Raw genomic sequence first — 12,872 nt, 5'->3', positions numbered from 1 at the left:
TCAACTGAAAATTGATGTAGGACATTCTAAAATCCAGAAGAATAAGGTGCTCTCTGAACACAGTGATGGTGTGTCCTCATTTAGTTGTTCCTTTCTCTTGTTTTGTTTCTGGAATAAAACTGGATTATTTTCACAGTCATCCTGGTGAAACTGGAAAAAAAAAAAAATTAGGGACTGGAACAAGTGCCAGGCAGAAGCTCAGGTGTCTAGTTTTATGGACAGAAGAGTGGCTTTGTCACCTTCGCCATCATCAGAATCAGTTAGTGAATGATCCTGTATCAGATGACAAAGTAATCTGAGTGCTCAGATACTGTCTTTGCCTCCGCGCTGCAAAGTTAAACCTTTAAGTGACACATCAGTGCATTCAAAAGCATTATTTCTGTACCCTGCTTTATAACTGAAGTCAAATAATGAAACAAATAACGTTTCTGTTAATACTTAGACTTTATGTCATCTACTCAAAATAAGACGAGGAACAAAAGGACTCTGCAGTTTCAAGAACTAAAGTTAATGCATTTGTGAGAGTAAATGCAAGTAAATGTCCACAACATTTTAAAGTTTGAAATACAATTGTGCTAATAAAAAGTTGTGCAATTAGCAACAAGGGTATTGAAAGGTAACCTTCATTTTTTCACATCTCCTGTAGCAGTTATTGCACAAACAATTCAGGACCTTGTAAACCCAGAAAAGGTATAAACAGAACATGCAAGCAAAGAAATTTAAGGAAGGTATAGACCAGACTGGATTTTATTTTCAAAAGAAATTAAGTTGTAGAAATACATTTACCAAGATGTTTTCATAATGTGGATAAATGTCAGTTCGTATACTTTGTGAATTTTAAAAAAATGTAACTTAAATGTAGAGTAACTCAATAAACACATAAGAGAGCGATTAAAAATGTATTTGAGAAACAGGATCAGCAAATAAATACGTCATCAATAACTCGATAAGTTTGACCATGAAAAGAAGTTACTCCATTGATTAATAAATTCCAGGAAAAGAATACAGATACTAGGTGTATGCAAATTCCTTGGGAAAGGCTAGCTGGTTTACACAGGTCTCAGCAAAAAACCAGACACATAGATTCTCTACAGTTTGCCTGTCAATAGCCTGCTCCAAATCCCACAGAAATCTTTAAGTCCTTCCTGTAATTATGTTCACTTTGAATTTCTTCCTTCAGTTCTCTTCCTGCCTTCTTACTGGCCCCATTTGGAATGCACTGAAAAATAAGGCAACTCCATTTAAAACAGCTTTTATGTTAATCACATGATGTTAATGATGGAAAGTTGTCCAAGCATACCTGTCACACTATCTATTTCCCTTTGCATGCCACAGTTTAATAGTTTTGGCTCAGAAATCAGCTTTTTGTTTGATACTGAAATGTCTCATTTGCCTTCCTGCTCAGCTAATAATCCTTGGGAGGAACTATATGCCAGTTTATTAATTTAAATAGAATTTTTTAAATGGTCATTGCAACAATTTAATTTCAATTGGTATCAAGGTGATGTTAAATAATGGGAAGGGCATAACTCAAATTTCATAAGATGCATGGTTAAACTAGTTAATCAGCTCTTACAAGTCAAAAAAAGCCTGCTACTCCAGGGATCAAACATTTCCTAATTTCCAAAAAATATTGGTCCCTTATTAATTTTACATGTCATTGCATGAAGGTGTGAGCCAAATAATACAATTGTTGTAACATAAAATAAACCACTGTTTCCCACTATGCATAGTACAGATACTGAAAACTATATTGTCATTATTTTTTTACCAACAATTTAATGCTGCAAAAGTACAGAAAAGCACTGAGCACAGACTCAGAAGTCTGGAAATCCCCATGGAAAGGCTTAATGTTCAAATCTGCTAATTCCATTCCTTCTTACATGTCCATTACAGCAGTTTCTAAATACTTGACTGATTTCTCTTTTTAAAAAAATAGATCATTTTCGCTCAGCCTGAGAAATTCCAATACAGTATGTACACAAAATAATGAGAGATACCATAATTCTCCAGGAATACTTTATTAAGTCCATAAGCATTACCTTTATGCATAATGTACCCTGGAAGAGGCAAAAGCCCCTTGTTCAGTCACTTATGAGATTTTTGAAAAAGGCTAAGATGAAAATCATATGATTTATATTTATGGTATATTTCACTGGGGGAAAAAAAACAACAAAGGATGCCCTCTTCAAAATTCTAGCATTTTTATTTGAAACTAATAGTAATTTTATGCCTGTTTTTTTGGTAGCCATAGGGGTGGGTCATAACTGATGTAAATTACCTTCACTGTATGTATTAAGCTTTCTTGTAAATATAAAAGTCTGAGCTTAGTAATAATCTCACTAAGTTATCTAAGAAGTTCACAAAGAAAGAAAATATATACTGTATACACACAGAAACCTAAGTGAACTTTCATCATCTACATGCTAAGGAATTCCCTCCAAGTGGATAGAGAGTCTGATAGACTTCTCACAGCTGCTGAGCAGGAAAACAGAAAGCACAGTTTCACTCAGGCAGTAGGCTGGACAAGTCAAGACTTTGGGCTAAAAAATAGACAAAACATTGAAAAATGTTAGTAGCCAACCACCCAAAATGTACTATGTCCCACTTTGCACGTCGGACCAAAGCAGCTGTATTTTGCCACGGTCAGGAAGTGAGAGAAATAGACAAACACCTACTAGAGAAACATATTTACACAGTTTCTGAGCTCTGTGAGAAAGAAGAGTGACAGTAAAATGGAACGGGATGTCAATAAAAAATGAAAATTAAATCAGAAAGTATATTTTTACGGGAAGGAAAAAAAATCAAAACCAAGAAAATATGGTATTTCTTTGTTCCACTTTCTTCTCATCTCAGTCCATCATCAGCCTTGCTCCATTCCTCCTCTCTCTTCATCATCTTTTCTCTATCTCCCTTTTACAGAACATCTCTAAACTTCATGCTGATTCAGATATTACTACAAAGGCATGTGTATAACATATGCATGTACATATGTATAACATCTGTTGGGTTTTTTGTTCCCCCTGAAGTGAATGTGTAATTCACTAAATAATCTACAAAACTAGTTTTCCTTTCATTTGATGTACAATTTTATTTCAATTTCAGTTACAGTAATGTCATACAAATTAAGTTCTTCAGAAAGACTGTACAGGGTATTGAGGTTTCAGTACCTTTCTGATATTCTGTGTATTTAGATATACAACTTTATTCATCTACATGTTTATGTACTCACTAATTTATTACAATTAGTTACACATTTTAAAAATTTGACTGCACTGCTAGAAGAATACTGAAAACAACATGGAGTTATTCCAATATTTTGAACCTAACCCTGCTTATCTCAGATACACAAGTCATTTTATGGAAGTCAGTAGGACTATTGGTGTAACTGGCCCAGTGAATCTGAGAGCACTTCTGATATCAGTGAAATGCAATTGAGCTGTTATTGCATGAAAGAGGCAGAACTGTTGCTTCAACAGAAATGGTAGGGAGTTTGTTTTGGAGGCTGCAGCCACCTTTCCTCTTCTATGCATGGTTTTTTGACTATGTTCCACTAGAAAACGGAGCACAATCACAACAATAGTGTTAACAACAGACCCTGCACATGCAAGACAAGTGATTAGAAATGACACTCTCACAAATGCAAGGATGGTCACCGGCCTGATTCCATGATTAGGCAGCCTGGACTTTGACAAATGTGCTTATACCAGCCAGAAATTCAGTGTTTTGCATTTATAGCTCTGCTCATTCTTACAAACCATCTGAACATCAAAATAATAATTTAGATTCCTTAATCATCTCCTCAGGAATCCTAGGTTCTAGTTCAAGTTGTTTGTCCAGCATTAGATGTCAGTGGGGGGTCTCCAACAGTAACTATTATGTACTTAAATTTAAGTGTATCCTTCCACTTCACCTTTAGTGAATTTGTTGTTCATAGACTGATCTACACATAACCATTGCTAAGGAATTGTTATGATACAGAGAAATGATTACTTGTTTTGAGACTTATTTACTTATAGCAAACTGCTTAGCAACTTATTTACTTACTTATAGCAAGTTATAGTATTACTTACAGTATTTTAGAATATTGCTAGGAATCCTGCTTGCCCAGACTGTTCTGTGGAATTTTACCAAGGACTACTGTGTTCATCAAAACTATCTTTAGTTTTGCTAAAATGGCTATCTTTACTCGTTACCAAGACCCAACTAGTTAGAGCACATCTGTTTCCCAAGGACAAAAACATGATATTTTGCTGAACACTGCAGTTCTTGGTAGATTTTCACAGTAAACTGCTTTGTTTTGATGAACACAGTAGTCCTTGGTAAAATTCCACAGAACAGTCTGGGCAAGCAGGATTCCTAGCAATATTCTAAAATACTGTAAGTAATACTATAACTTGCTATAAGTAAGTAAATAAGTTGCTAAGCAGTTTGCTATAAGTAAATAAGTAAATAAGTCTCAAAACACTTAACCATTTCTCTGTATCAGTATATTCACACTCTATAAGTTTCTGGTAAAATGTGCTGTGGGTGTGCAAGCTTTGTGGAGAAATGCCCTTGCACCCCGGCCGGAGTAAACATACCTGCTTTGTTACTCTCTCAGAGTTGTAGAGTGTGTTTTCTGCAAATCAGTTATTCTGCTCAAAATATGAAAATTAATACAAATGGAGGCATGTTTGTTCTTCCTTGCATCTCTTCACAAAATGTGTTATCCATTAAGAATTACACAGTTACCCAATTTAAAAGTTGAAGACACTGAGAATCAAAACTATCCCCTAATCAAGCAGACATGTAAAGGCTCTGGTTCTTATTTCTTTTCCCAGGCAAAGGAGTCCATTAGTAACACCCAGTGTTACAGTAGTACAAGAGGATCAGATTAAGTCTCAGCTGTAAGGCACCTCACTGCAAAATGGACAAGTTGAAAATAGGAGATTAAGTCAAAGAGAGGTAAAAGATACCCCTATCTGCACTCCCACTTGGGGCACAAAACAGTCTATTCTACCAAAGGTTAGGATGCATCAGAAGATAGCCTGCTGCCTTAATGACACTTTTCCGTTAACAGTGCTAGTCCCACCCACAGTTTCACCTCCTTATTTAAAAAAAAAGAATTCATCTGTCTTTCATCATACAATCTTTTACCAACAGACATTTTTATTTCAAGGCTTTATCAGACAATATGCCATCTTTTTTTACCTTTTTCACCCCTAAACCTCACTTTAGGATGGTTGAAGTAGCTGCTGTCATGCTTCTCCTTTCTGAGTCTCCTCTAAATTGCTCTAGGCTCTACCATGCCAATGAAATGCCCTCAGCAAATTCACATTTCATTTTAAGGATAGGATCACTTAATCACTGTTAAGTACTACATTTTACACAGACCAAAGAGAGACATCAGGCTGTCACTCTCAGAGGATTTTTACAATGTCTGAAGTCTGGAAAAATTGAGTCCCACTGTAAAAGCCAAATTTAGGACATTTAGGAGAGCACAACCCAGTTCATTTCAGCAAATATTATTTTACCAAGCTAGATCTATAATGATTAGTTTCTTATTTTTAAGTAGCTTATTAAAAAATGAAGGATTATGATTTTTCAGTGAATGATGTGGCTCTTCTGTAACTATTACCTAATTTCAGCTCTTGTATAGAATGTAGCACAAAAAGAGAAGGAAGTCTTCTCCCATTGTGCGATCACCTCAAAGACAGATTGCTAAAATGCAGCTAATCAGCTCTACCAGAAAATGTATTCAGAGCACCTCCTAAACCCAGGGCTCATGTTATCCCAGGTGAGAGTTCAAAACTCAAAGTTTCTGTCATGGTTTATGCCCAGCCAGCAGCTAACCAACATGCAGCCACTTGCTCACTCCTCCCCCCTGGTGGGACAGGGAGGAAAATTGGAAGAAAACAGTCGAAACCTCATGGGTTGAGATAAGGATGGTTTAATATGATAACACAAGGAGAGATGAAATAATAATAGCAATAATATTAACAAAGGAATATACAAAGAGAGTCACACACAGTGCAATTGCTCACAAACGGGAACCCAATACCCAGCCCATTCCCAAGCCATATAATCCCTCCTCTCCCCCAGCCAGCTCCCCCAGTTTATATACTGAACATGGCATCATATAGTTTTGAATATCCCCTTGTTTAGTTCAGGTCGTCTGTCTTGGCTGTGTCCCCTCTCAGGTTCTTGTGAAAATTAACTGTATCCCAGCCAAACCCAGGACATTATCCACCCCTTATTCTATACCATCTACATGATGCCCAGATCCTACACTTTCCAATTAATCCCCATTACTTTTCCTGTCTTTGATATAAATATATATATACACACACACACAGAAATATCATTCCCTTAGTCTATGGGTCATTCCTCTAACATGTCTGTTGGGTTCATTTAATCCATGACTTTGGGGGTCCATCTGTTGTAACAGTCTTTCAGGGCAGGAGAGATGGTGTGTGGTGTTGGATTGTTCCATGCTGCACCTGTAGCTCATGGCTGGTGTATTTGTTGTCCCTGATGCCCGTGGTCTGCAGCTTGAAGGTGTCAGTCTTGAGGAGGTTGCTGGGTGTCGGTTGCTGAAGCCAGTTCAAGTTCCATCACCATTGTGCTTCAGTCAGTTTGAACAAAGTCTGTCCTTCAGTGATTTGAGTGATTCTTACTGTAATACCACTGATATGGCATATAACAACTGTAGTAGTGATGACATAAAGTGGCAGGGTTATTTAGCAATTAACATCATACGATTTAATTCACTGGCTATGGTCACCCAAAATCAAACCCCCTTGAGGTACACATCAAACTTCCCCATTCTTCTGCATCACCCACCAAGTGCGCCCAGGTCCTTGAGCAAAAGCAATCCCATAGATGGGTTTGCCTTTGCCTGAGGCAGGACTAACCCAGACTGTCTTTCCTAACATATTCTTCATGTGCACTATGGGGACTTTGTTATCTTCTACAGTAGACAGACATTTTGATTGGGCTGGGCCAGCTCAATTAGCAGAACCTTTAGTGTTAACCAACCAGGTGACTTCTGTTAAATGTGTATCCCAATGTCTGAATGTCCCACCCCCTGTTGCTCTCAGTGTAGTTTTTAACAGTCCATCGTATTATTCAATTTTCCAAGAGGCTGGTGCACAGTAGAGGATGTCATATACCCACTCAATGCCATGCTCTTTGTCCCAGATGTCTATGAGACTGTTTCTGAAATGAGTCCCAGTATTTGACTCAATTCTTTCTGGGGTACCATGTTGCCATATGACTTGTTTTTCAAGGCCCAGAAGAGTGTTCTGTGTGGTGACATGGGGTACAGGATATGTTTTCAGCCATGCAGTGGTTGCCTCCACCATTGCAAGCACATGGCACTTGCCTTGGCGGGTTTGTGGGAGCATGATATAGCCAATCTGTCAGGTCTCCCCATATTTATATTTCAGCCATTGTCCTCCATATGACAGAGGCTTTAATCGTTTGGTTTGCTTGATTGCAGCACGTTTCATATTCATGGATTACCTGTGCAATAACATCCATGGTCAAATCCACCCCTTGATCATGAGCCCATCTGTATGTTGCATCTCCTCCCTGATGGCCTGAGGAGTCATGGGCGCAGCGAACTATAAATAATTCACCCTTATGTTGCCAGTCCAAATCCACCTGAGCCACATCAAACTTATCAGCCTGATCCACCTATTGGTTCTTTTGATATTCTTCAGTGGCCCTACTCTTAGGTGCATGGGCATCTACGTGACATACTTTTACAACCAGCTTCTCTTAGACAGGCAGCAGTATCTTGCCATAATGCGGCAGCCCAGATGGGTTTGCCTCTGCACTGTCACTTGCTCTACTTTCATTGCTGCAACTGCCCCACAGGCCATTTGCCACCAGCCATGAGTCAGTATAGAGCAATGTCAACAATGTCTAAAGCCAGCTGGATGGCTTTCACTTCAGCAAACTGATTCAATTCACCTTCTCCTTCAGAAGTTTCTGTGACTTGTTGTATGGGACTCTCTACAGCAGCCTTCCACCTCTGATTGCCACCTTTCTGGCAGTTTATTATACTCTGGGGCCTCTTCAGCATGTGTAACCTCCTCCTCTGGCAATATTCTGAAATTTTTGTCTTCTGACCAGTCCATGATCACTTCCAATATTCCTGGGTGACTGGGGTGACTATGTGAGCCCATTGTGTGATCAGTGTGACCCACTTAGTCCACGTGGTATCAGTTGCATGGTGAGTAGAGGCAACCTGCCTTTTGAACATCCAGCCCAGCAGTGGCAGTCGGGGTGCCAGAAGGAGCTGTGCTTCAGTGCCAGCCACTTCTGAGGCAGCTCAAATTCCTTTGCATGCTACCAATATCTCTTTTTCAGTTGGAGTATAATGGGCCCTGCATCCTCTGTATCTTTGACTCCAAAATCCCAGGGGTCAACATCAGGTCTCCCCTGGTGCTCTCTGCCAGAGACTCCAGGTAGGGTCATTCTCCCCAGCTGCAGTGTAGTGCACATTTTTAATATCTTGCCCTGTCCAGACTGACCCAAGGGCTACTGCATGAACTATATCTTGTTCAATTTGTTCAAAGACTTGTCATTGTTTAGGGCTCCGTTTAAAATTGTTCTTCTTCTGGGTCACTTGATAAAGAGGGTTTACAATTAGACTGTAATCTTGAATATGCATCCTCCAGAAACCCACAATTCCTAAGAAAGCTTGTGTTTCCTTTTTGCTGGTCAGTGGAGACATGGCTGTTATTTTGTTGATCATATCCATTGGGATCTAGCAATGCCTGTCTTGCCATTTTATTCTTAAAAACCGGATCTCCTGTGCAGGTCCCTTGACCTTACTTTTTTTTATGGCAAAACTGGCCTTCAGAAAGATATGAACTATCTTCTTCCCTTTCTCAAACACTTCTTCTGCTGTGTTGCCCCATATGATGGTGTCATCAGTGTAGTGCAGATATTTTGGAGCTTTACCCTCTTCCAGTGCAGTCTGGAGCACTCCATGGCATATAGTAGGGCTATGTTTCCACGCCTGTTGCAGTCAATTGAGGTGTAATGGATGCCCCTCCAAGTGAAAGCAAATGGTGGCTTGCGCTCTTCTGCCAAAGGGATTGAGAAAAATGCATTAACAATATCAGTTATGGTCTACAATTTGGCTGCCTTTGACTACAGTTTGTATTGAGTTCTAGAATATCGGGCCCAGCAATATTCAGCAGCAGCATGACTTCATTCAGGCCACAATAGTTTACTGTTAGTCTCCACTCTCCATTAGATTTTTGTACTGACTATATGGGACTATTAAAGGGTGAGTGAGTTTTGCTGATAACTCCTTGGCTCTTCAGTCAATGAATCAGCTTATGGATGGGAATCAGAGTCTCAGTGCGATACTGACACTGGTGCACCATTGTGGTAGCAACTGGCAGCTGTTATTCTTCAACCCTCAGCCACCCCGCAACAGAAAGGTCCTCCAAGAGACCGGGCCAGGTAGATATCTGTTCAATTTCCTCCATTTCCAAAGCAGCTATACCAAAGGTTCACTGGTACCCTTTTGGGTCCTTGAAATACCCTTTCTTGAAGTAGTCTATGCCAAGGATGCACAGGACCTCTGGACCAGTCACAACAGGGTGTTTATGCCATTCCTGTTTAGACTCACTTCAGATTCTAAAACAGTTAACTGGTGGGATTCCCTTGTCCCTCTAGAAGTACAGATGGATTCTGTCCCTTAATAGCTTGATGGAACCAGGGTACATTGTGCACCGGTGTCCACTAGAATCTTATAGTCCTGTGGGTCTGATGTGCCAGATCATCAAATCCACACAGTCTGATAAACCCTGTTGTCCCTTCCCCCCACCTGGCTGGAGGCAGGGCCCCTCTTATCCTGGTCACAGTATTTGTTACTCACTTTTTGTAAACATGAATGAGAAGTGTCTTCAAGAGGATCAGAAATGGGATCAGCCCTTCTACTCTGCCTGGGAAATGCCCGCTGGAAACTGGAGAAGAATTTTCCCAGGAAGAATCCCCTTTTTGTAATTGTTTTTCGTTGCAACTCACATACCCATAGCTCTAGGTTCAAGGTAGGTTTTCCATCCATCTCCTTCATGTCTTCTCCTTGGTCGCACATGTAAAACCACAGGATACTCCATGGTGTGTACCTTCTTGAGCAGAGGAACTCTTATGCTTAATAGCTGAGATATGGACCCGTACAGGTGAGGGGCAGAACTTATCCTCGCATCACTGGGACTCTTGGGACAATTTCTTGGTTAGCATGTCTGGCAGTTTCTCCACAGCTGAGACGCATGCCCATAGGAGAGACTTCCTTTGTATTGCTGGAGTTGGCCAACCACTTCATCTACCATTTGTCCCTTGCCTTCTTTCCAGGATGTTACTGTCAATGAGTTGTCATACGATGGTGATGCACGTATAGAAACTTCCACCACATGGGTTGTGTGCATTTGACTTTGTCTGGATCTGTGTATAACTGCTCATTATTTGGATCATTACAAATCACCTTCAGCATGACTAATTCCCTCAGGTACTGGATACCTCTCTCAATGGTGGCCCACTTGTCTAGATGACATGTAACATCTTCCTTGAAGGAGTATCTTTCCTTCACACCTGACAGAAGTCACCTCCAGAGGCTGAATGCACCTTGTTGGGCACCAAAAAAGGACTGTTGTGGTTTAGGCACCATGTGGCCACTCACTCACTCCACCCCCCACCCCCACCCCCCACCTCCAGTGGGATGAGGAGGAAAATTGGAAGAAAATGGTAAAAACTCGTGGGTTGAGATAAGGATGGTTTAATACGACACACAAAGAGAGATGAAATAATAATAACAATAAAATTAATAAAAGAATATACAAAGAGACTGATGCATAATGCAATTGCTCACAACCTGGAACCCAATACCCAGCCCGTTCCCAAGCCACAATCCCTCATATGCCCTGGCCAGCTCCCCCTGTTTATATACTGAGCATGATGTCATGTGGTATCAAATATCCCCTTGGCTAGTTCGGGTCAGCTATCCTGGCTGTGTCCCCTCTCAGCTTCTTGTCAAAATTAACTCTACCCAGTCAAACCCAGGAGAATATCCCACAAGCAAGAAATTCCAAGTTAGAGTCACCTGGAGTCATGATCTGGGGCTTTCTCATTCAGCATTTTCAAAGGGTTTTGAAAACCTCCAGCTGGTGAGCATAAGAGAACAGTGAAATGCTGCCATGCTGGTTGCAGCAGAACTCTTTCCTATATACATAAGAAAGTTTTTGGGTAGGAGAAGGGTATGTGTGCCACAATTTTTGTTTCATCTGCAACATTTCCACAGACCTTTCAAGGAAAGTTATTGTAAGTGTGACAAGTACCTGGAAATCTCTTCACATGAGTGTAAACGTCAAGAAATTTTAAAAGATGAGGAGAGGGAGGTGAACAGTCAATGGACCATACAAGAGTTGCTCTCTATAGCATGCAATTCAACAAGAACATTACCATATTGAATTGATGAATCTGACAGTGGCATTTGTCTTAGCAAACATTCCTCTTCATATGCTGGATCATCCAGGCATGAAAAAGCATACACAAACTATAATTTAAAGAATATTGGCCTAATACATGTAGTTCGCCAGCTGAGAAAAATTCAACCTGCTTGTCCTTTCTGAAGCATAAAAAAGGAAGAAATAAAAAAGACAGTGCATCTGTGCCCTGCAATCTCTGGTGACAAGATTACTGAGGTAGGGGATTGGTACCCTGTGCTCTGAACACTCCTGCTCTGCTCTGTTAGAAGCATGACAACAGGTTGGAAACATGCTCACTGAAACCTATCACAACAGGCTGTGTGGTCTTTGACAGCAACAACTTCAAGGAATCCCATAGCTAGAGGACTGGCAGAGAGATCTATGTTAGGAATACATAGAAAAGACAAACTAGCAATAATTCAGTGTCACCTGCAGACCTATGCTTTATCTTTCTAAGAATATATTAAGGCTGCTTTACTCTTACTGGGAAAGAATCCACTGTTAGATATGCTTTTGAGGAAAAAAACGTATCACAAGAATACTTAGCATAGTGAATATCTTCCACCAGATCTCTTAGCAGCTCGTAAATACCATCAACAATACTTTGCCCCTCCATGAGGAAGGCAAACAGAAGTTTATTACAATGCCAAGGACAGTGATTGTGCCAATAACAAAGCTTGAAACCATCTCCAGATCTCTCACCCTCTCATCCTCTGCTAGAGCATAAGTTTATTCATTTTCTAGAGTCTATTGTTGCCAAAGATGTTTTCTTTGGCAGTTTTTCTATCAGAATCATCATTTGAAATGATTTTTTTTCAAAGTTGGAAATTTTAAAATTAAAAAAAATATAGGCTTGCAATATATACACAAAAATTATATTCTGGACCATATACAAAAATCCCCAAGCAATAGCCTATTTTCTTCAGTAACTCATGCAAGTTTTGATGAATTAAAGGATCTTCTTACTTAGATCTCTAGAGCGCAGAGCTGAATGAAACGTTACATTCATTTCACAAGGAGACACTAAGAGGAGGGCCTCACCATGGTTCATAATTCACTGTATCTCTGAATATTTTTGAGTAGCCAATGTTTTATTGCAGCGTAAACCAGTAACAGTTCTTGTGACAGCATCCTTCGCATATAACCATATGACAGCAAGTAGATAAGAAAACCCAAAGAAAGGTAAACAAAGAAAGTATGTGGTTTGGGGGTTTTTTTGGTAGGGACTTTTTTTGAGGGACTTTTTTCCTTTTTCTTGTCTTGGGCTTGAAATGGAACCAGGGACTTGCAAAGCCAGCTGAAATTTACAAACACTGCAGACCCCATACAGTTCTGGCAGTACTTAACAGTTGGCCTTAGCACTTTTATCAGTACCAGTGCACT

Source organism: Strix uralensis, chromosome Z (genome assembly GCF_047716275.1).
Source record: "Strix uralensis isolate ZFMK-TIS-50842 chromosome Z, bStrUra1, whole genome shotgun sequence".
NCBI classification, from domain to species: domain Eukaryota; kingdom Metazoa; phylum Chordata; class Aves; order Strigiformes; family Strigidae; genus Strix; species Strix uralensis.
Note: the sequence above shows the minus strand (reverse complement) of the source record.